Source organism: Bos grunniens, chromosome X, assembly GCF_055505025.1.
Source record: "Bos grunniens cultivar Pamir isolate PY7600 chromosome X, Bosgru_T2T1.0, whole genome shotgun sequence".
In the NCBI taxonomy this organism is placed as follows: Eukaryota; Metazoa; Chordata; class Mammalia; order Artiodactyla; family Bovidae; genus Bos; species Bos grunniens.
The window spans coordinates 84,701,451-84,724,099 of record NC_141194.1 but is presented as its reverse complement, the minus strand read 5'-3'; the positions used below and the strand labels follow the sequence as shown (position 1 = coordinate 84,724,099).

General features: G+C 42.4%; 2 long non-coding RNA genes across 2 annotated transcripts in view; one reads left to right on the top strand and one right to left on the bottom strand.

Annotated features, from left to right (window-relative positions):
- Positions 1-11,751, top strand: part of LOC147340798 (uncharacterized) — a 109,030-nt gene extending 97,279 nt beyond the window's left edge. Inside the window, exon 3 of the long non-coding RNA XR_015159061.1 lies at positions 11,326-11,751. This is a non-coding gene — a long non-coding RNA (uncharacterized LOC147340798). The remainder of the gene's footprint in view (positions 1-11,325) is intronic.
- On the bottom strand, positions 11,122-15,492 carry LOC147340797 (uncharacterized). Its single transcript, XR_015159059.1, has 2 exons — positions 15,292-15,492; positions 11,122-11,452 (listed from the first exon to the last, which is right to left on the bottom strand). It is a non-coding gene; the product is annotated as an uncharacterized LOC147340797 (long non-coding RNA).
- Between the last annotated feature and the right edge of the window lie 7,157 nt (positions 15,493-22,649).

Here is a 22,649-nt window from a genome sequence, read left to right as displayed (position 1 = left end):
TAACTATGCATCAAAACCTGACCATAAATGCAAACATAGTGGTTTGCATCAAGTACTCTGGTCCCATTACCTCAGCAACATGGGATTTGGCTAATTATGCTCCAAAGAGAAATCCACAAATTCCTGGAAGGAGCAAATTCAGGAACTGAAGGCAGAGACAAGGAGCTAAACAGTAATATCACTGGTGCTATAAAACAACACTTCTGCAATTACTGACACTGATTTCAACTACATAGCAAAAGTAAACACTACAATTTTTTTTTTTAAACTATAGTCTTTAAGACATGTTTTACCATGGTTGTCCAAGATTGGGTGCTTAGCTGAATTACAGCTGATTTTTCCATGAGTACATGGAACAATGCTCAATTTTCAGAAACTATGATAAAGTCCATTTCAGCACATTCTTGTAAGTCTGAACTTTAAAAAACTTTCATGAGTTACACAGCAACATTGACCACACCTCAAGTTCCAGTATATTATCTTGGACAAGAAGCACAAGTGAGTTGATTTTATTGAAACAGTGATACCTCACCAACTTGAAGGAGATGCAAGTAAGCAAAGTAAACTTATCACTTGCCAGTACCTGAGCGATACCATCTGGAGACTTCAAGTGCTCAGTCTCTCAGTCATGTCCAACTCTTTGTGACTCCATGGACTGTAGCCTGCTGAGTTCCTTTGTCCATGGGATTTCCCAGGCAAGAATACTGGAGTGGGTTGCCATATTCCATCTCCAAGGGATTTTCCCAACCCAGGCATTGAACCCTTGTCTCCTGTGGCTCCTGCACTGGCAGATTCTTTACCACTGAGCCACCTGCGAAGTCCAGAGACTTCATGACTTACCACTGACTTATGGTATCTGTAGAGTAGAACTTGGTCCCAAGGGAATTTCAATGAACATTTGAGATGGACCTTCAACCTGTAGCATCACAGCTATTTTTCAAATGGGTTCATGTGGCCCTAATTGAAAGTGATAATCCCTGATACATTAAGGGCCCCTGTTAACAGAAATGATGACAAAAAGTAAACAACAAAGATGTGCTTCTATGCCATCAATGTTTTCCCCAACCATTACTGTCTAGCACCGAGCACCAGGTCAAAAGTTCAATAACTTCATCACCAGTCTAAAGGCAAGAAACATTCCCATGAACAGTTTTCGATAAGAGCTATTACTGTAGACACATCATCATGTTAAGTACTACAATAATATTTATTTTATTATAACACATACAGTCAGTGGACAGGGAGAGATGAATCTTTGCTGTTCATTATATAAGAGGACAAATCAAGTAAACAAATTCCTTTTGGAGTATTTTTTTAAAGGCTACTATAATAGTGAAGAAAAAATTAAAAGCATAAGTACTTCTCTTCTGACATTTATCTAACTTGAAGCAGGACAAAGGGCATGATGTAGCAGTCATTACAGAAAAAAAATGTCCTATTTCTCTGGAAATTGGGTTTCTAGAACTGAAGTCTCAGTCAGAATTCCTCAGGGCTTTAAGATGTCATTTTCAGGCTACCGAAGCCAGTGAAAGCAGAAAGTCAAGAAAAACCCAAGTCCTTCACTTTTGAGTATACAGCTTATTTCTCTTTATCTGGTAGTTAATTATCTTATTCCTACTTGTTGGATCATTTGTCCAAAATTAATTCAACTTAATATATATTGAGTGACCTATGCACAGCCTGGGCTTCCCACTACCTGCCTTTGCTACTAGCTTTTCTACTAGCAGGTGGGCAAACTCAATGAGAAGAAAAGGTCCATATTTCGAAGAGGTTTGAGAGTTGAGCAAGGCAACATCATTGGCTACGTTGAGAAATGAAGATTTTCCATGAAATTTCACTTCATTGTGCCCTTCTATCTCCCATTAACATGGATAACTGAGACTTGATGTTATTCTCAAGGCCATGGGAGATACTTTTACAGAAAGGCTGCTCAACTGGTGAAACCTGATCTGAATAATTTTTCTGGCTAAAATAATCTCTTGTCATCTGGCATAGGACTTTGGGCAAAAAAGTAAATCTCTTGTCTGAAAAAAACAAATTATTCTTTCTATCAGCACCTCAGCTGTACAAATCTCTGCTAAAGGAGGTTTACTTACTATTTGGTCAAGAATTTAAGTTGTGCTCTTGAACTTTTCACAACAGAATCAACTTTGTGTGCCCCACAACTGATATCTAACTTATCCAGTTTTCACTTCAGACAACATAGGCTAAATCTCCACTACAGGTGCACTTTAGAGAATCCATGATGAATCAGTGCTTCATTTAAAAAAATTTTAATAGGAGGATAATTGCTTTACAATGCTGTGTTGATTTCTGCCATTCACCAGTGTGAATCAGCCATAAATATACATACGTCCCCTCCTCTTGAGCCTCCCTCCCACCCCTCTAAGTCATCACAGAGTACTGGGTTGAGCTCCCCATGTTATACAGCAACTTCCACCTAGCTGGCTTATTTATATATGGTAATGTATATATTTCAACAGTATTTTATCAGTGCATTCCACGCTCTCCTTCCCCTGCTCTGTCTACAAGTATGCTCTCTAAGTCTGCATCTCTATTCCTGCCCTGCAGATAGGTTAATCAGTATTATTTTCTAGATTCTATACATATGCATTAATATATGATATTTCTTTTTCTCTTTCTGACTTACTTCACTCTGTGTAACAGGCTCTAGGTTCATCCACCTCACTAGAACTGACTCAAGCTTGCTCCTTTTTATGTCTGAGTAATATTCCATTGTACATATGTACCACAACTTCTTTATCCATTCATCTGTCAGTGTACATCTAGGTTGATTCCATGTCCTGGCAATTGTAAATAGTGCTGCAATGAACACTGGGGTACATGTGTCTTTTTGAATTATGGCTCATGCAGCTCAATATCAGAAAAACAAACAACTCAATCAAAAAATGGGCAGAAGACCTAAACACATACTTCTCCAAAGAGGACACCCAGATAGCCAATAAACACATGGAAAAATGCTTAACACTGCTCATTATTAGAGAAATGCAAATCAAAACTACAGTGATGTATCATCTCACTCCAATCAGAATGGGCATCATAAAAAAAAATCTATAAACAATAAATGCTGCAGAGGATGTGGAGGAAAGGGAGCCCTCCTGTACTGTTAGTGGTAATGTAAACTGGCACAGCCACTATGGAGAACAGTATAGAGATTCTTTTCAAAACACTAGAAATAAACTACCATATGACCCAGTAATCCCACTACTGGGCACATACCCTGCCTGAGTGCTTCATTTTTATAAAATAATATATATGTGTTGTTGTTGTCATTTAGCTGCTAAGTCATGTCCAACTCTTTTGTGACCCCCATAGACTGTAGCCCACCAGGCTCCTCTATCCATGGGATTTCCCAGACAAGAATACTGGAGTGGGTTGCTATTTCTTTTTCCAGGGGATCTTCCCAACCCAGGGATAGAACTTGGGTCTCTGGCATTGCAGGCAGATTCTTTACCATCTGAGCCACCATGGAGGCTCACATATGTGTGTGTGTGTGTGTGTGTGTGTGTGTGTGTGTGTGTGTGTGTGTAGCTGCAAAAAAAAAAAAAAAAAAAAAAAGACTCTAAGTCTATATACCAATTAACCATGATTAACATAAATGTTGAGATTACCAATGACTTTTGTTTCTCTAATACTTTTATTTTCTTCTGAATGTTGAAAAATGACATCTATTTTTAAATAGAAAAAAATCACGTTGATGTAAACTTTGCTTAGGGCATCTGATAATTGACAATGCAGTCTACTAGACATATTAAACAACCATATGTATAACATTTCCATGTTCTAGCCTTCGATTAGCTTATATCATTCAAAGTTAAACTATCTGGACTACATTAACTTAGCACTTATAAAAAAACTTATATTGAGCTATAATTTAATGTTTGCCCTATTCCTTTACAGAGGGTTAATAGAGAAATGCCAAATATGATTCTTCTTTCTTCTATGAAACCAAGATTACAATTTGTGTCTTTGTACCACCCAAAATGTACTTTCTGCAAACATCCCATCATTAATACCATTTGACTAAGTGGGAGGTAGATGAAATTGTACTCATCTCTTGCCAACCAATGGAAAGCTTCTCTTTTTATCTTTTCAGGAAGCATACACCAACTTAGAAACGTGAATACTGTAATGTACCAACCTTTGTGCACGCTCAGTCACTCAACTGTATCTGACTCTCTGAGACCCCATGAACTATAGCCCACCAGGCCCCTCTGTCCATGGAATTTTCCAGGCAAGAACACTGGAGTGGGTTGCCATTTCCTTCTCCAGGGGATCTTCCTGACTCAGGGATGGAACCCACATCTCTTGCATCTCCTGCACTGCAAGTGGATTCTTTACCACTGAGCCACCTGGGAAGCCTCATGATACCAAATCAGGTGTTAAAAATATCTACCCTTTCTACTTTGGTCAGATGGCTTCTATTTTTTGTTTCAGCTTTTAAAAAGTTATCTTGCAACTATTCTTTCATATATGCTGTGATGCGCTGGGCTTAGTCACTCAGTGGTGTCCGACTCTTTGTGACCCCATGGACTGTAGCCTGCCAGGTGCCTTTGTCCATGGGGATTCTCCTGGCAAGAATGCTGGAGTAGGTTCCCATCCCCTCCTTCAGGGGATCTTCTCAACCCAGGGATTGATCCCAGGTCTCTCACACTGCAGGTGGATTCTTTACCATCTGAGTCACCAGGGAAGCCCAAGAATACTGTAGTGGGTAGCCTATCACTTCCCCAGGGGATCTTCCCAACCCAGGAATTGAACCAAGGTCTCCTGCATTGCAGGTGGATTCCTTACCAGCTGATCTACCAGGGAATCCCATTCTTTCATATATAACCTATATCTACTCTTTTGGGAAGTAGCACGCTATAAATCTTAAATGAGTAAAACGCTTTTTGCAAAGACCTTGTGACAATGATAAAAGTCCAGGTGTGCTCCAAATACTAAAGACAGAGCCTTGGTTTCCCTGATGCCTCAGACAGTAACGAATGTGCCTGCAATTCAGGAGACAGGTTCAATCCCTGGGTCGGGAAGATCCCCTGGAGGAGGAAATGGCAACCCATTCCAGTATTCTTGCCTGGAGAATCCCATGGACAGAAGAGCCTTGCAGACTACAGTCTATGGGGTCCAAAGAGTTGGACGTGACTGAGGGACTAACACTTCCACTTTCATTTTTCTGGTTTCCCCTGCCCTCCCCGCTGCACAACCCCTTATTCTCCCATCCTTTAGTTTGCTGTCCAGAAGGGAAGAATTCCTCTCAGAGAGTAGAGAATCTTTAGTTCAGAGAGAGTGTGAATGACTCAACCAACACCACACAGTGAGCAATAGAACTGACCAGAAGCCAGGTCTCCTGACTTAGAGCACAGTTCACTCTCCATTCGACTATGAGGGCATTCCAATCCTTCTGATAAGTCAGGGAAATCTAAGAAGCATGCACATAAAGGCACATATTTTTAGCCTTCCTCACACATTTCCTTTGGCTTAGCTTATTTAGGTTCCAGAATAACTTTAGTCCTAGACTCTATCTTTTAACTCCCAAATAGTATACTGCCTGTCTTTGGAATTCTGATTACAAAGTTCTTTATTCATCTACTCAGATCATCTCACATGTTAAGTGGCTGCCATGTGCAAAGCTGTGCATGCCATGCTAAGTCACTTCAGTTGTGTCCGACTCTTTGGGACCCCATGGACTGTAGCCTGTCAGGATCCTCTGTCCATGGGATTCGCCAGGGTAGAATACAGGAGTAGGTTACTATTTCCTTCTCCACATGTGCAAAGCACTGGGCTTCTATTCAAGAGAAGGCACTGGCTTCCTCAAAGAACTGCTAGACACAAACTGGTATTGTGAACAGAACAGCGGATCTGGAGACCTGGGTTTTCATTCCGGTGCTGCCCTGGATTTGCTGTCTGACTTTGTACAAAGTCACTTGGCCTCACTCAGTTTCAAGTTTCTCATTTGAAAATTAAGGTAATAATATCATTGGGCCTGTAAGAGAGTTACTTTAATTGCTGTGTGTGCATATGTTAGTCACTCAGTCGTGTCTGACTCTGCAACCCCATGGACTGTAGCCTGCCAGGCTCCCCTGTCCATGGAATCTCCAAGCAAGAATACTGGAGTGGGTTGACATTCCATTTTCCAGGGGATCCTTCTGACCCGAGGATCAAACCCGGGTCTCCTGCACTAGAGGCAGATTCTTTACTGTCTGAGCCATCAGGGAAGCTACCATTCATTAAAAACTGTGTGCCAGCCACTGTCACACAGCCCTCTGTGTGCACAATATGATCGAGTCTTTAGATGACCATGTTTACAATCAATACACTATTATTTCCCCTACTGTACTGATAAGAGCACTAAAGCTGGAGAGATTAAGCAACATTCCCAAAGTAAGGAAGTCGTGGATCTGGGGTTTGGATCAAAGTGGACTCCAGAGTTTCCATAGCCAACACCACTGGTCCCTCCCAACATAAAAAATAATTAAGAATACACCTTGAAAGGCATTAAGCTAATTTTAAAGCATTCTCATTTACTCTACTTCTACCTATCTGAACTTCTAAGATGTGAATACATCTATTCTTCTGCTCATTTCTTTGTCTTGTCAAATAATCACCTCAAATGTCCAAGTGATAACCTGGAGGTGAAGGACTCAAGCCCTTGACTTTCACAATAAAGAGGCTCTGGGTAGGCTCCATAAGACCATGCTTCCTGTGTCTCAAAATTTCACTATCTTCTTCCTTCTCTGCAATCTTTTGGGGACTCATCCTTCCTGGGAAGTTCAGAGGCCCATTTTCAGCCAAATACAAATGTTAGAAGCTTTTCTCCAAAGGACAAAAATGAGTGAGAATCTAGTCTCTTGGAAGATCCAGCTAACCCATCTTATAAAGCAGGCACAGAAGCCATGAAATACACCAACCATTTCTCTCCCAAGGACTTTTGCCAGCCTTGGCACAGGCTGGTTCATTTGAAATATATAATTAAATATTCTTAACAACTCAATTATTCTACCTCACTTTGATCAATAGTTCATTACCTAAGTCAGATGTGCCAAAAGAGGCAAACTCTTCAGCTCATTTTGTCCTGCATTTGCATGAATATTATGCTTCTTTGAACTTCAAAAGAACTTCCTGGCCTCTTTTGACTACAACTTTAACAATTGAGCATAATGGAATTATAGAAAGACACTTTCCCAGCTAAAGATCTCCATCCTCGCTGCTTTTGGACAGGAACAAACTTTTATATAAGCCATAAATGGCTCATTCATCCACTGTGATGGCACTGTCCATATTTCCCGGGTTCCTGAGCGGGTTTTCCCTCCTGTGAGAGCAAGGTAACTCTGGCTAATTAGCTACTAGCAAGTGGCAGCACCCACTTCTACTTTTCCTTGTGCAAACAGCTTTCTGCTTTGAAAGCATTTCCTCCAGACCTCCTCAGATTCTACACCAGTTGAGTGAGTGTCTTTAACCATAATAGCATCGCCCCTCATTCCATCCTGATGCCTAAAATGGGAGAGCAAACAGGCTACCAAGCATCTGCCTTGACCAACATGCTTATACTCAAACCAGCCCATGAGTGAGAAAAAACCTTGGCTTCCTTGGGTACAACAGTATCAGGCAGCAAGGAGCGACATGAAACTTTATGATCCTTACACATTTCTTGAAGTTTTCTGTTATTTTTTCCCCTCATTTTGCTTCTTCCATTCCTATACCTACTCTTCTCTAGAACTCACAGCACAATATGGGAATCCTGGTTTCCTTTTACTTCAAAGGACTTTTTCCTGTTGTCAAAGTAATATTGCCAATTGTGAAATCTTTGGAATAAACAGAAGTATAAAAATGAACAAAAATAACAGTCATGAAACTACTACCCAGAGATAAAAAATTAGTTCCCTCTTGCACACCATGTGTGTGCGTGCATGCTCAGTCGTGTCTGACTCTTTGTGTCCCCATCGACTGTAGTCTGCCAGGCTGGCTCCTCTGTCCATGGGGTTTTCCAGGCAAGAATACTGGAGTGGGGCTGCCATGCCCTTCTCCAAGGGATATTCCTGACCCAGGGATTGGACCTTTTTCTCCTTCATTGGCAGGTGGATTCTCTACCACAGAGCCACCTGGGAAGCCTCACTGTGCACCAAGCATGAATATAAAGTTCAGGTAGAAGAGAGAACTATGGGTAAAACCCCAAAGTACAGAAGCAGTAGAAAAAATATAAGAATATGGAGTAGGAAAGACCTTCTTAGGAATAAGAAGAAATCCACAAGCCATAAAGGAAATGAGTGACAGATCTGACTACACAAAAATTTAAAACTTCTATATGGGAAAATATGGCTTATACAAAGTTTGAGTGAAATGGCAGACTGGGAAAACAATACGTGAAATACAAAAGGTTAATAACAACATTTGAAATAACAAAATGTTAATAAATAAGCTTTTGCAAATCAATAAGACAAGCAACCCAACTGAAAAATAGCCAATTCACTGGAGAAATACAATTGAATTAAAAGTAATTGAAAATACACTCCAGTAATAGGAAACTCTCACAGCACAACTGAAATAGGATTTCCTCTAGTAAACTGGCCCATGAATACAGCGATTAATAATACTTTTAGTGAAGGAATTAGAAATGGACATGCGTACATATATGGTGGAAGTGTAAACTGATACTTTTTTTTGGAAGGACAATTTGACAGTTTTTGCCAAGATTAAAACTGAGCATACACCTTGACCTGACAATTACTCACAAACACTTGCTTAAGTGCTTTCAGGCATTCACTAATGCCTTACTTATAGTAATAACAAAACTGGAAACAATCTAAATATCTACAAATAGGGACTATCTAAACAATCCATGGCACACTCATATAACCGGGTACTATGTAGGCATTAGAATGAACATGGTACTGTTACACTGAAATGTTCTGACATGGAAGGATGTCCTGGACACACTGCTGAATAAAGCAAGTTATAAGGAAAAAAATATATATATATAATATCCAATTTTTATAAAATAAAAAATCCCTATAGATATGTATGTTTTGATAACACAGAGAGAAAACAGCATGGAAGAAACAGAAAACTATTACTATTATTAATAGTAACAGTCATCCCTGAGGTGCGGGAATGGGAGTTGAGAGAAACAGGTTCTTTATGAAGTTCAGATACTTTCACATCATTTTGTTCAGTGAGTAGTATTCATTTCACAATTTAAGAAATTTCAAAATAAGCTAATATAAGCATTTTCCAGGGCTATCATTTTCAATAAGGAGTGTTTGGTAGCATGAGAATGCATTACAAGGATCATTTATGCAACCGTTTCCTACTGTTTCTAATGTCTTGTAGAGCTGCAATATAAATTTCGGTGCATGCAGTGTATGTGTGTGTGCAGTGTATGGGTGTGTGAGTGTGTATGTGTGCTGAGGCAACATACCTAAGGCATAGACTTTTAGAGTCTCCTTTTAGTGGAGATAACTTTGCACATATCTTTGAGACAGTTAGCTTGGGTCAGGCCCCAAAGAATGATGCTGAGGGCTCATTTAGGGAATGACGATGACCTAAGCCTCATTATCTGACTATAAGCTGGAAACACTAGCCCAGAACTGGTCCCTTAGGCCATCTGTTACATACTCATTTTGACACCAATTGAATATCCAAAGGGCTTGGGACAGACTCACAGGCAGTAGGAAATGTTAGAGAGTGATAGTTTGGGGTCTGTCAATCAGTTTTCAATCACATTTTTCCTTTGGTTTGTCAATTAAGCTCTAATTGTCTATTTCTATGGACAATATTACTCAATTCTTCATTAATATGGAAGGCTTCCCAGAGAAGATTGTCTCCTAAGAGTTGCAAGCTTCCCCATGCTGCCACAAGGCCATAAGGGAAGTTTCTCCCTAAGAAACAAAGGAGTTTTAAGTCCAGCTGCTTGTGAGCTTAGCTGAGAATGGACTGGACTTTTCTCTCACATCCACTTAAATCAAGGCAAACTTCTGGAAGACGAGGGTTCTGAGGTGGATTACGTATTCAAGCAGAAGAAGGTCGGTTGAGGACTACAAGAGAAGAGGCTGATTTAAGCTCTCTTGCTCCTACTGTGCCCTGCTCAAACTTCCTTTTTTGTGTCTCAATCATACGAGATTACAATGGATCACTCATGTTTAAAAGCCTAATCAAAAGCCCCATTTCTCCCAGGAAGGAGACTCACTTTACTATGAAAACCATAGTGAAGCAGAAAGACAGGTAACAGTGGAACAGATTCGGCACTGTTCTCCCTAACAGAGAGCCTCATGCCCAATATATTTAACTTAAGCTGATAAAGGGGATACGTGTTGAAGTGATGGGCTTCAGATGCTGTTTCAGTTCCTACCAGGCATACTTACACACTTCCTTCTCATGAATAAGTTCAGTGGAGCAGAGAATGCCCCGTCTTGGACCAGTTCCACATTGTGCTTCTTTTGATGCAGCTGAAAAGGGGAACTAGAGAGAGGGCTTTTCCTTCAAATGCAGAGCCAGGGTCCACCTTGGAGGTGGCTGTGAATGGCCCAAAGATGGTGAGGCTCACAGTGGGCGAAGGCAAGCAGACAGCTCCTAACAAGGGCAGAGATGTCAATGGTTACTCATAAATGTCCCAAATGTGGCCGCAAGGAGGGTTAATTACCCCCCTTTCCTGCCACTCGGCTTTCTCCAATGTGTCAGCCCATGACACGGATCGCTGATTTTCTAGAAATATTCCCTGGCTTTGCAGGGATGTTCCGTTCAACAAATGGCATCCAATTTGCTCACGGTCCCTGGAATCTCAATTTCCTCAAAGGATTTTTCATCTCAATCCAGCTCGTGTGAAGGTTTTTTCCTTCTTCATTTTTCAGCAGAAGAGAATAGGCAGAGCCTGCTTTACTTTTTTTTTTTTTTTCCTGTGTTATTCTTTTTCATAAAGTGAAATCCTTTGCTGAAGAGTCTGAAATTTGGGAAAAAATCCAGCTCATCTGTCAGATATTTCTAGAATTATGTAAAATGGAATGAAATTTGTACAGTTCAGAACAGGAAATGGAAAATAACTAATGTGTCATGTGTTCTATGAGATGAAAACTACATGATAATCAGAAAAACAGCCCCAAATTCATTGGCCTGATTCAAAGCTCTCCTTTTATCAACTCACACATAAACCAGTAACATTCACTTTCTTAGATTCGTGGCAGGGCCACATTTGGGCTAACTCGCAATCTCTTCAGATTATAAGCACATTCTCAAAGAAATGACAAGAAAGTATCTTGTTTTTTTTTTAAACTCAAGACACTTATGTTTTACTTGCTCTGTTCTGCTTCCTTCTAGGAAAAGAAAGAACAGCAACAAGGAAAAGATGTATCTCATGCCTCCCATGCAGCCCATCTTCCACTTTTTTCTCATTCCAGCCAGTGCAAAAGGCAACTTGAAACTTTCAGGGCCCCGTGTACTCAAGCTGTTGGGAAGAAAGCAGACAAAAAGACTTAGAACAGATCTACTGGAACTGATGGAGACCTCTTATCTCAGGCTTCTAACCTACTGGGGGGCGGGAAGGGCTGGGGGAATTTACATATGTAATAAGCACTGTTTTCCTGCAAAGAAAGAGAACTTGCCTCTCCTGCCTTGCAAAGACTGTGGGGGAAAATTTAAGTGGACGAACATACATTCCTATCCAACGCTAAGGCTAAATCCTTACAGGCAAGTCATAGGAAAGAAAAAATAAATTTTGAAATCCTCATTTCTAAGGGAATTAAAGTTGACTTCTCAAGAGATTTTCTTTGGGAGAAAAGGGAAACTGGGGTTTGCAAAATGGCCATTTTGGCAAACAAGATAAAAATAATAGGCAGTGACCCAAACAATTTCTGAAACCAAAGTCAACTGATCTTAGCTTCAAGACTACCATTATTTTTAATCCTTCAGGGATGGGGCAAGCATTGATCAGTGTTTTGCCTGTGTCTCTTATGAGATCTATAAGGATTTTCAGTTTGGCTACTTATGTTGGAAAAGACAGATGTGATTAGCAAATGGATGTGATGTAAGCACCTGAATGGTTCAGACATATTCCTCTCACATGAAGTCCCCTGTGAAATGGAAATTTTAAATGGACCATTTAAGGAATATCGGGCAAACTTAAGTAGGTAATATGTTCACATTGCATCACCACGCAAAAGACCACCCCAAAAGCACCTACCATTCCTAAAAATAGGAGAACTGCATTTCCAGTCTCAGGAGTGGAAAGCTTTTTGAGGCTTAGAACACAGAAGGTTTGCTATCGATTATATCCAGCCACAGGTCATTTCCATCGACTTTAGAGCTGGCAAAACTCTTCCAAAGCGGGATTTGAAAATATTTAAATAACTCAAGAAACACCATATTTTAGTCTGGGATTAACATTGGATGGGAAGTGTGTTCAACAATCTTTTCAGCAGGTCTAACCTAAATATTGAGTATAGAGAGCTGGATGGAATACAAGATGATCATTCTGGAGAACTGAATTGTCTTTGGGCCACGATGTGAATGCCACCACTCTTACTTTAAATATTATGAAGTTGGCCAGATAATTTAAAATCCATGGTTTCAAATTAAGAGTATGTAACCAAAGCAGAACTGGTCATAGAGAATAATTTATGGTATCAGCCAGGATTTGCAGCACCGATTTGCCTCTCTACCTCCTTCCTGCTCCTTAAACAACGACTAAATTTTCCTGGGACATGTTCATAGCCTTCAAAAGACCTGGGTTCTGATGACCATATCCCTTCTGGGAGTTTCTGCCCTCCTTCAATCACTCAGAATGTCCAGCTCTGTCCTCTTAGAGTTACCAGGTTCCCTTGAAGCAAATCATTTCCATGAACAGCTTTAACACAGCGACTCACCCCAGTGAGGTTCTTCCCGAGCCTTCTTTAATAAGCTTATTCCCCAAGTCTCCAAAGGAGAAAGCTTTTTTTTAAACCACTGAAATCTAATTTATCATAATCACATATGGCTCTCAGGGGGGATTTTTGAAGCCGTGGTTTTCGGGTCTCCCCATGCAAGAACCAACGGGATTGTTTTTCTTGTACAATGTTTGGGTGATTTGGTGAACTGTAGCATTGCCTCATAACTCAAGCTGGCAAGAAAACGGCTCTTAGGTTTTGGTTTTTGTTTTTTCTTTTTTTGCTTTTCTTGGGTCTCAACTAATGGTATGAGCAAAGAGAAAAGCTGGCGACTAGAGAGCAATTAATCTCTTTTGGCATTCCTGTCATCCCTGTGGCCTCCCTGGCTGGGCTGAAGAACATCAGAAAATGAATCTCTTTATAAATAATCACTTTTGCTTTACAAGATCCTGAAGTCCTGCCTTTATGTTCTGTATGGTGCTATAAACTTAGAAATGTTCCCTCCCCATGTCTCTGTTAAATTTCTCTTTATCCCTTTAACTTTTTCTTTTGGGGGGAGGAGAACAGTTCAAGACATTTGTTGGGGCTGCAACAATAAACACGAGTGAGCATTGCTCAGCAAATGTGCCGATTCTTACACTTGCAAAGAGCCAAACTGTCCTTAATTTTTCAAATTATACTTTGATCCAGTTAACTGGCGTTATTTCGGCACTAACTCTCTGCTTCACACAGGCCGTTGTGCCATGGAACTTGCACTGGCTCTTTTACAGGTTACTTAGAAATGTAGCCATTGACATATCTGGGGGAAAGCCAGGCCCCAACAAGAAAACAACAAAGAAAACAAAAATTCTGAGACCAACGCTGCGGAGCTGGGGAGGGTGAGTGGGCTTTACAGGAGTCTAAGAAACACGTAAGATCCTAAAGAAATGTACCCATTAAGGTGCCTTCGTGTAACAAGAATTCACCAAGTTCATTTGCAACGAGCCAGGGGACCAAAGGCTCCTTGCCTGGCTGTGACTGCAAGGGATCTGGGCGGCCAAGTGCCAAGGCTCTGTCCGTTCTCAGAAGAGGTCTCCTGGGTAGAATAGAATCAGAGACATTCCCAAAGGAAGGCTAAAGGATGGGCAGGTCAACCAGCTCTTCATGCCCCACTGCTGCTGCTGCTGCTAAGTCGCTTCAGTCGTGTCCGACTCTGTGAGACCCCAGAGACGGCAGCCCACCAGGCTCCCCCGTCCCTGGGATTCTCCTGGCAAGAACACTGGAGTGGGTTGCCATTTCCTTCTCCAATGCAGGAAAGTGAAAAGTCAAAGTGAAGTCGCTCAGTCGTGTCCCACTCTTAGCGACCCCATGGACTGTAGCCCGCCAGGCTCCTCCATCCATGGGATTTTCCAGGCAAGAGTACTGGAGTGGGGTGCCATTGCCTTCTTTGTCATGCCCCACAATGTTCCTTTAATCCTTCCTAGAGGCTTCACTACCCTTGTAATCTTACATGCACTATTGTCTGTGGGACATCCTCCAGGGTAACAATTCTCTTTTGGACAAACAGTAAGAAGACACTGGAGTCGCAGGCCAGAGTCCCTCAGCTAAAATCCTCTCCCCAGTCTACCACCCAACAAGAAAAGCTCCATTCACTGGCAGTGGGCTGGCCCTGAAAAATGGCAGCTTCAGGCCAGGGTGTCTCTGGTCTGAGTTGAGATGCCTCCGTCGCTGCTATGATGGACAAACGACTGGAGTTTGGTTTGCAAAACACCGTGCTATCTATCATTTCCTTTTGATTTCCCACAACAACTCCACCTTCAAAATGGGCATCCTGGAGCCCAGAGAACTCAACTGCCCATTCTCATAAAGTTAGTGGCAGGGCCGGCAGGAACTAGAAGGCAGGCTTTCCAGGCCCTGAGTTCTGGCAATACTGCGTTGTACCCTGAGCTTAGCGGGTCCAACTCTGACCCCAGTGGTCCAGGCCAGAAAATGAGGCAGATGTCCACAAGGAGGACAGAGGCGCCTCCAACCCCTTCTGCTCTGTTTCCTTAACTTGAGTACGTCGGAACCATTTACTGGTCCAGGGCACTTCAGCAAGCAAGCAAAAAAGACTCGGGACACAGGCAATCACTAAGGTGACTTCAGAACCTGTTAGATGGCTACCCAAGGGGCCTCCCCACAGCTCCAGAGCCTGGAACTACGCAGGCCAAGCGGGAGTGGCGAGTTCGAATCCGGAGGGAGCCGACACCCCTCCCCATCCACCCACCTACCTTGGTGCAGCGCCCTGGGCCCCACCTCCAGCCGGGCCACGGGCAGCTGGAGCAGGGAGCCAGCTGAGGTGGCAGGTACAGGGAGGTTGGGGTGCCCTGGGGGAAGACGGCCCACCTGTGCAAACGCTGGAAAGGAAGAGAGGGAAAGCAGGCGCCGGGCACCTCTCACTGACCTGGCCACCGGCCTCCTCCGTGGTCCACGCGTGCAGGCGCTCCGAGCTCTCCGGGGCGCTCCTCCGAGGTCTGGGATTCGCAGGTTGTGGCGAGAGCTAGAGTGCGTGCGAGGGGGGAGGAGGACTCGGAAGTGGGGGGGAGGAAAAACATCACCGCCCTCACACCACGAGGGAGCAGCGGCTCGCCCGGCTCCCTGGGGCAGAGCCAAGGCGCGGGTGCGGCGGCCCGGGGCCACCTACCCGCCCGCCGCCCGCCCCCTACTTGGCCCGTGAGGCCGGCGGCTCGGGCGGGAAGTCCGCGACCACGCAGCAGCTGCAAGCCCGCACCCCCTCGCCTCCCGGACACCGCCGCTTTCTCCCCTATCCCCCGACCCGAAAGTTAAGAAATCGGGAGAAAGTGTGAGGCTTAGCCGGCGACTTTCCCATCACGCAGCGCCCCCCGCCCCCGCTCCTCTGGCTAAGCGAGCATTGGGGTCTTAAAGGGACCGCACATCTCCTCCGGCCCCTCCTCCCGCTCCGCGCTGGAGGCGCCTAGGAGCTCCCCGCCGCTTGCTCACGGCCTGATGACCCCGGCTGCCCTCCGACTTCCCTGCTGGAAGCCCTCAGCGCCCTCTCTTCCTGCACCACGGCCGCTCTGCGTGCACCTGGTCTGGTCCCCAGCCGGCGCGCGGGACGCGGGATGAATTGGCCTCGAAAGTGATGCCCTATAGCAGGCTGCCGATCATTTCGGGGTGTATCTCAAATCCACATCGCGGCTGGTAAAGTGACAAAACGTTGGTGCCCATCAAGGCAGGATGGCAATGAGTGTGTGTTTGTGGAGGGACAAGGGACAACTTAGAAATCTGCTTTCGTTCACCAAGAGAGTTCCTAAGACCCAGGGAAAGGGTCTCCAGTAACTGTTAGGTGTCTTGAAGAAAACTTGGGAGTGGTTCACCAAGAACCCATCCGTGAAATCGCAATATCACTGCTGACCCCTTAGTGAACCCGAGATGGACTAGTCCAGATTTGAGTTTATTCCATGAGCAAGAGGTACAAATTATCAGAATTCTCTAAGGGCCTGAAAGCGGTGCCTTGACAGACAGTACCCATTTATATTTTGAGCTCCTAAATTTAAAGGAGAGCTGCAGGATTTTTTCAAGGTGGAACTGCCTTATATTTGATACTCTTAACATCAACATGCCACTTTATGGTTTACAGAGTACTTTCCTATGCATCATCATTACTTTTTAAACTCTCACAACAAACCGAATGATCTGTCCATGGCCTCAAGTGTTGGAGTTGGCAAGGAACTTCTGGACCATTCATCTCAACCTCTTTCTGTCACAGAAGAAACTGATGGAGGAGGGAGCGGGAGACCTGATGTATGGAAGGCCGCGCTAGATAGATTTGACCTTCCAGTTAGGATTTCCTGACTTTCAACCCGCTGCTCTCTGGCGTTTATCGCCAGTCTATAGATGAGGAAACTGATGCTCAGAGCAATTGTGCTTGCCAAAACCATATCATACATCATGAAGAGAGAACAAAGGAGAATGAAAAGAAAAGTAATTGTCCCTGGAAGTTAACTCTTTTTTTTTCCTTTCTTCACAAGTGTTAATATCATCCAACTAGCCCTGAATTGCTGGGGATGTTTATTTCAGTGTTAACAAAGAAAACTTGGCCCTTTCTGAAATGTTGCCTTCAGGGACCAAAATGTCTAGCTCCATCCTGCCACCTAGGTAGCCACACATTACCACATGCATTCAATTTGTGCTGTACTATATTAGTTTGAGGGAGAAGGCAATGGCACCCCACTCCAGTACTCTTGCCTAGAAAATCCCATGGACGGAGGAGCCTAGAGGGCTGCACTCCATGGGGTCGCTAAGAGTCGGACAGGACTGAGCAACTTCACTTTCACTTTTCACTTTCCTGCATTGGAGGAGGAAATAGCAACCCACTCCAGTGTTCTTGCCTGGAGAATCCCAGGGACCGGGGAGGCTGGTGGGTTGCCGTCTCTGAGGTCGCACAGAGTCGGACACGACTGAAGCGACTTAGCAGCAGTAGCAGCAGCATATTAGTTTGAACTTGCTGATTTGTTGCCTCATAACCATTCTCATGCCACTTAAGGCACTGATGTTTTGTCTCACTATACTGAGTTCCTCAAGGCCAAGGACTGGTTGTTTAATTTCCTTTGTATCTGCATCCCCCAACCCCCATCATCACTCCCAATGTGCTTAGAGAGTATTCAGGAAAATGGGTGTCAGGGAACAGACAGGGACAAGCATAGATCCCAGTATTAAAAATCAGTAGACTCACTGAGATTTAAAAACTCATCTATTTGGCTACAACCACTGGCTCCCCTCGCTTGATGTAGTATTCTGATTACTCCATAACAAACCATCCCCAAACCTAGCGGCTTAAAAGCTTCCAATGATTTATTATGATCAAATGGTTCTTTTCAACTGGGCAGTTTTTGCTCAGGATATCTTGTACACTTGGCAACTGTATAAGGGGGTGCTAGAATGCTCTGAAAGGTTCTTCATTAGTGTAAATGCTGGCGGTCCTTATATTCATTCCAGTCTTGATTTCTGAATTGGGAACTCCAACGTGGGTCCTAACCTAGACTTCGTACCAGGTCTTTTTCAAGCTAAACTGATGATTATCTCTATGCTTTATTTTTCTCTACTTATTAAATGGGGGATCAAGCATAGACCATCTCATAGTCATTCTTAAGAAGTTTTACTTTGAGATAATCATACATTTATATGCAATTGTAAGAAATAATTCACAGGGATCTCAAATACCTTTCATTCCCAATGATAACATCATGTATATCTATAGTTGTTGTTTAGTCACTGTCCTGTCCTACTCTTTTGTGACCCCATGGACTGTATGTAGCTCTCCAGGTTCCACTGTCAGTGAGATTTCCCAGGCAAGAATACTGGAGTGGGTTGCCATTTCCTCCTCCAGGGGATCGTCCCAACCCAGAAATCGAATCCATGTCTCCTGCATTGGCAGGTGGATTCTTTACCACAGGGCCACCTGGCAGAGCATATCTACAGTACAATATTACAAACGGGAAATTGACATCAGTACCATCTATCTGCCTTATTCCAATTTCAACAATTCTATATGCACCCATCTGCCTGTGTGTACAGCTCTAAGAAATGTTATCACGTGTAGGTTGATGTGATCACCACCATAGTCAAGATACTAAACAGTGCCAACACCACAAGGGTCTCCACTGTTACTCATCTTCTGTCCCTCTCTTCCTGACAACCACTAAACTGTTCTCCATCTCTGTAATTTAGTCATTTAAGAATATTACATGGAATCATACATAGGTTACCTTTGGAAGTTGGCTTTTTCCACTCAACATAATTCTCCGGAGATCTATTAAAGTTGTTCCAATGTCAAGAGTTTGTTCTTTTTACTGCAGAGTAGTATTCCATGGTATGGAGGTATCACAGCTTGTTTGACCATTCATGTATTGCAGGATATCAGGATTGATTCCAAATTTTGGCAATTACAAATAAAGGGGCGATGAACATTTGTCTACAGATTTTGCATAACCTAAATTTTCATTTCCCCTGAATAAATGCCCAATAGTACAGTTCCTGGATTGTATGGCAAGTGCATGATTAGTTTTGTAAGAACTGCCATATGCTTTTATAGAGTGCCTACACTATTTACATTCCCACCAGAAGTGAATGAGAGATCCAGTTTCTCTACATCCTTGTCAGCATTTGTTGTTGTCATTATTTTTCATTTTAGCCATTGTGATGGGAGTACAGTGATATATATCATTGTGGTTTTAAATGACAGCTGCTATCTTTACTTGTGTGTATTTAACATCTGTATATCCTTTTCAGTGAAATGTTTCTTCATATATCTTGGCATCTTCTAACTGAATAATTTCTTACAGTCAATTTTTAAGAGTTCTTTACTTGGGTACTGATCCTTTGTTGCATACATGGTTTGCAAATATTTTCCCCCAGATTGCATCCTCTTCCCCTGAGCGTTTATAGAACAAACATTTTTAATTTTGATGAGGTCCAATTAGTCAGTTTTTCCTCTTATGGATTGTGTTTTGACAATAAGTCTAAGAATGCTTTCAGTTCAGTTCAGTTGCTCAGTCCTGTCTGACTCTTTGTGACCCCATGGACTTCCATCACCAACTCCCGGAGTTTACTCAAACTCATGTCCACTGAGTCAGTGATGCCATCCAACCTATGTCTTCCCCTTCTCCTCGAGCCTTCAATCTTTCCCAGCATCAGGGACTTTTCCAATGAGTCAGCTCTTTGCATCAGGTGGCAAAAGTATTGGAGTTTCAGCTTCAGCATCAGTCCCTCCAATGAATATTCAGGACTGATTTCCTTTAGGATAGACTGGTTGGATCTCCTTGCAGTCCACGGGACTCTCAAGAGTCTTCTCCAACACCACAGTTCAAAAGCATCAATTCTTCGGCGCTCAGCTTTCTTCAGAGTCCAACTCTCACATCCATACATGACTACTGAAAAAACCATAGCCTTGATTAGATGGACCTATGTTGGCAAAGTAATGTTTCTGCTTTTTAATGTGCTGTCTAAGTTTGTCATAACTTTTCTTCCAATGAGCAAGTGTCTTTTAATTTCATATCTGTAGTCACCACCTGCAGTGATTTGGGAGCCAAGAAAATAATCTGTCACTGTTTCCACTGTTTCCCCATCTATTTACGTGAAGTGATGGGACCAGATGCCATGATCTTAGTTTTCTGAATGTTGAGTTTTAAGCCAACTTTTTCAGTGTCCTTTTTCACTTTCATCAAGAGGCTCTTTAGTTCTTCTTCGCTTTCTGCCATAAGGATGGTGTCATCTGCATATCTGAGGTTATTGATATTTCTCCCAGTAATCTTGATTCCAGCTTTGCTTCATCCAACCCAACATTTCTCATGATGTACTCTGCATATAAGTTATGCTTTGTTTAGCCTTAGGTCAATTTTTCCCCTATATTTTATAGTGTTATAGTTTTAAGTTTTACATTTAAATCTGTGATTCATTGAGTTAATTTTTATATAAGGCATGAGATTTTGATTGATGCTGGGAGCCGGTGAGGCATTCCGCTCATGACAAAGGTCATGAGGAAGGAGGCTCGGCATACGCAAAGGCGGGATCGAGCCTCAGGAGTCCCCCCGGATATTCTCGAGCATTTTCCCCCCAAAAAACCAGAGTCTGCCTACTTTATTGCTTTGTGCTCTCACCTCTGACTTTACTGGGGGCTGTCCCCTACCACCATCTCGCTCTCTCTCTGTCAAAGAGTTAACTTACAGCTCCAATTAATAAAGTTCCTGGGCAATTAGGAGTGTTTAAATCCAAACCCCTCAGATGGCTCTCTAACTCGCCTGACAAGTTTACCCGGACTCCTGCAGCTATGCATACGATTGTTTACAGTCTCCTAGCCTCCAGAGGCACGGGAAGCTTAAGATATTCAAATAGCTTAGAGCCTCTCAGAGAGTTAAAAACTGTCAGAATAAACTAGTAAAGGATTTCATTGATGAGTCAATGCTTGTTGCCAAGTTTTCACATCCCCTGAATTGTATCCTTGAATGTGTATTAATTAATAGTTGGTATATAGAAAAAAATAAGTAGTGGCCTTGGTGTTATTAACTTTAGACCCTTAAGGTAATAAATTATTTTCTTTGTTGTAAACCCATTACACATCCGCCCTATAGGAATGCAATTTTATCTTTGGAAGATGGCGCCAAACCTTAAAATAATTACTCTTAGAGAAAATAAGTCTTTGTTGATAAGTTCTTGTCAAGAGTCATAAAATGTTAGTAGGCCTTCTGGCCAGAAGATGATGTAAATCACCTAAACCATTTGTATACGATAAATTTGCAGGAAAAAAACCTTGGTTTTTGATAAGAATCAAAGACTGCTGACTTTGCATCCCCTATTATCCTCTATGTGTAACTTAGGGTATAAAAGCCCCTGTTAAAAATAAAGCTACGGGCCTTGCTCCCCAACGCTTGGTCTCCCCATGTCATTCTTCCCTTTAACTTCCAGCTGAGTCTCCATCTGGAGCGCGGAACCCACCACGCTTACTAATTATGCCTGGGCTTCTAAGACCCACTCGAGAAGGTGTCTAGGGTGAGGCACCTTCTGCTATTCGAGAGGGTGCCTGCGGCCTACGTAAGTGGTGCAAACTTCTTGTCTTGAAGTTTTATTGGTCTCCCGCATAAACCAAGCTACTCAGCCTCTTTTCTCCACTGAATTTTCCTACTGAGCTATCCTCATTCTATCATTCTTTATATCTCTAATTAGCATATAAATAGTCGCCTAGGCCCTCTCTTCTTCGAATACCCTGGATCAGCTGGGGCTGGTCCCCAGCAGATTGAGGTTCACTTTTTGCCTGTGGATGTCCAGTTGCTCCAGCATCATTTTAAAAATAACTATCTTTCCTCCATTGAACTGCCTTTACACCTTGGTCAAACATCAGTTGGGTATTGTATGTATTTGGGTATTGTATTGTATTTGTAGACAAGCTCATCTATGTCTACAAAAAACCTTTCTCAGATTTGGCTAGGAATTGCATTAAACCTACAGAACAGTTTAGGAAGAACTGACAGCTTTCATGTGTCTTGTCTTCCAATCCATGAATACAATATGTTTCTCCATTTCTGTAGGTCTTTCTCAATTTCATATATCAATGCTTTTTATATTTAAGCATATAGATCTTGTACACATTTTGTTAGATTCATGCCTACGTATTTTATTTTCTTTGGAGCAATTGCAAATGTTATTGTGGTTTTAATTTTGATTTCCAGTGTTCACTGCTAGTATATATAAATGCAATTGATTGTTGTGTGCTAAACTTGTATAAAGTGTGCTGTAGAATACACAGTCACTTTATTTTTTCCCAGCTTTATTGCAATTTAATTGACCTAGAACATTGTGTAAGTCTAAGATGTACAACATGATGATCGGTCACATGTATATATTGTGAAATGATTGCCACAATAATGTTAGTTAACATGTTCATCACCTCACATCACCTCACATAATTACATTTTGGGGGTCTATGGTGAGAACATTTTTAAAATCTACACTCTTAGCAACTTTTAAGTATATAAGAGGGTTATATTACATATTTAATTATATCCTAATTGTAGTCACCATGCTGTGCCTTAGAGTCTGAGAACTTATTCATTTTATAGCTAGAAGCTTGTACCCTGTGACCATCATCTCCCCATTTCCCTCATCCTGCAGCTCTTGGCAGTCACCATTTTACTGTTTCAAAGTTTGGCTTTAAAAAAAATTTATTTTCTGCACTATGTCTCAGTTGTGGCACTGGAGATCTTCATTGCCTCATGTACAATCTTTGTTGTAGCATGTGGGATCTAG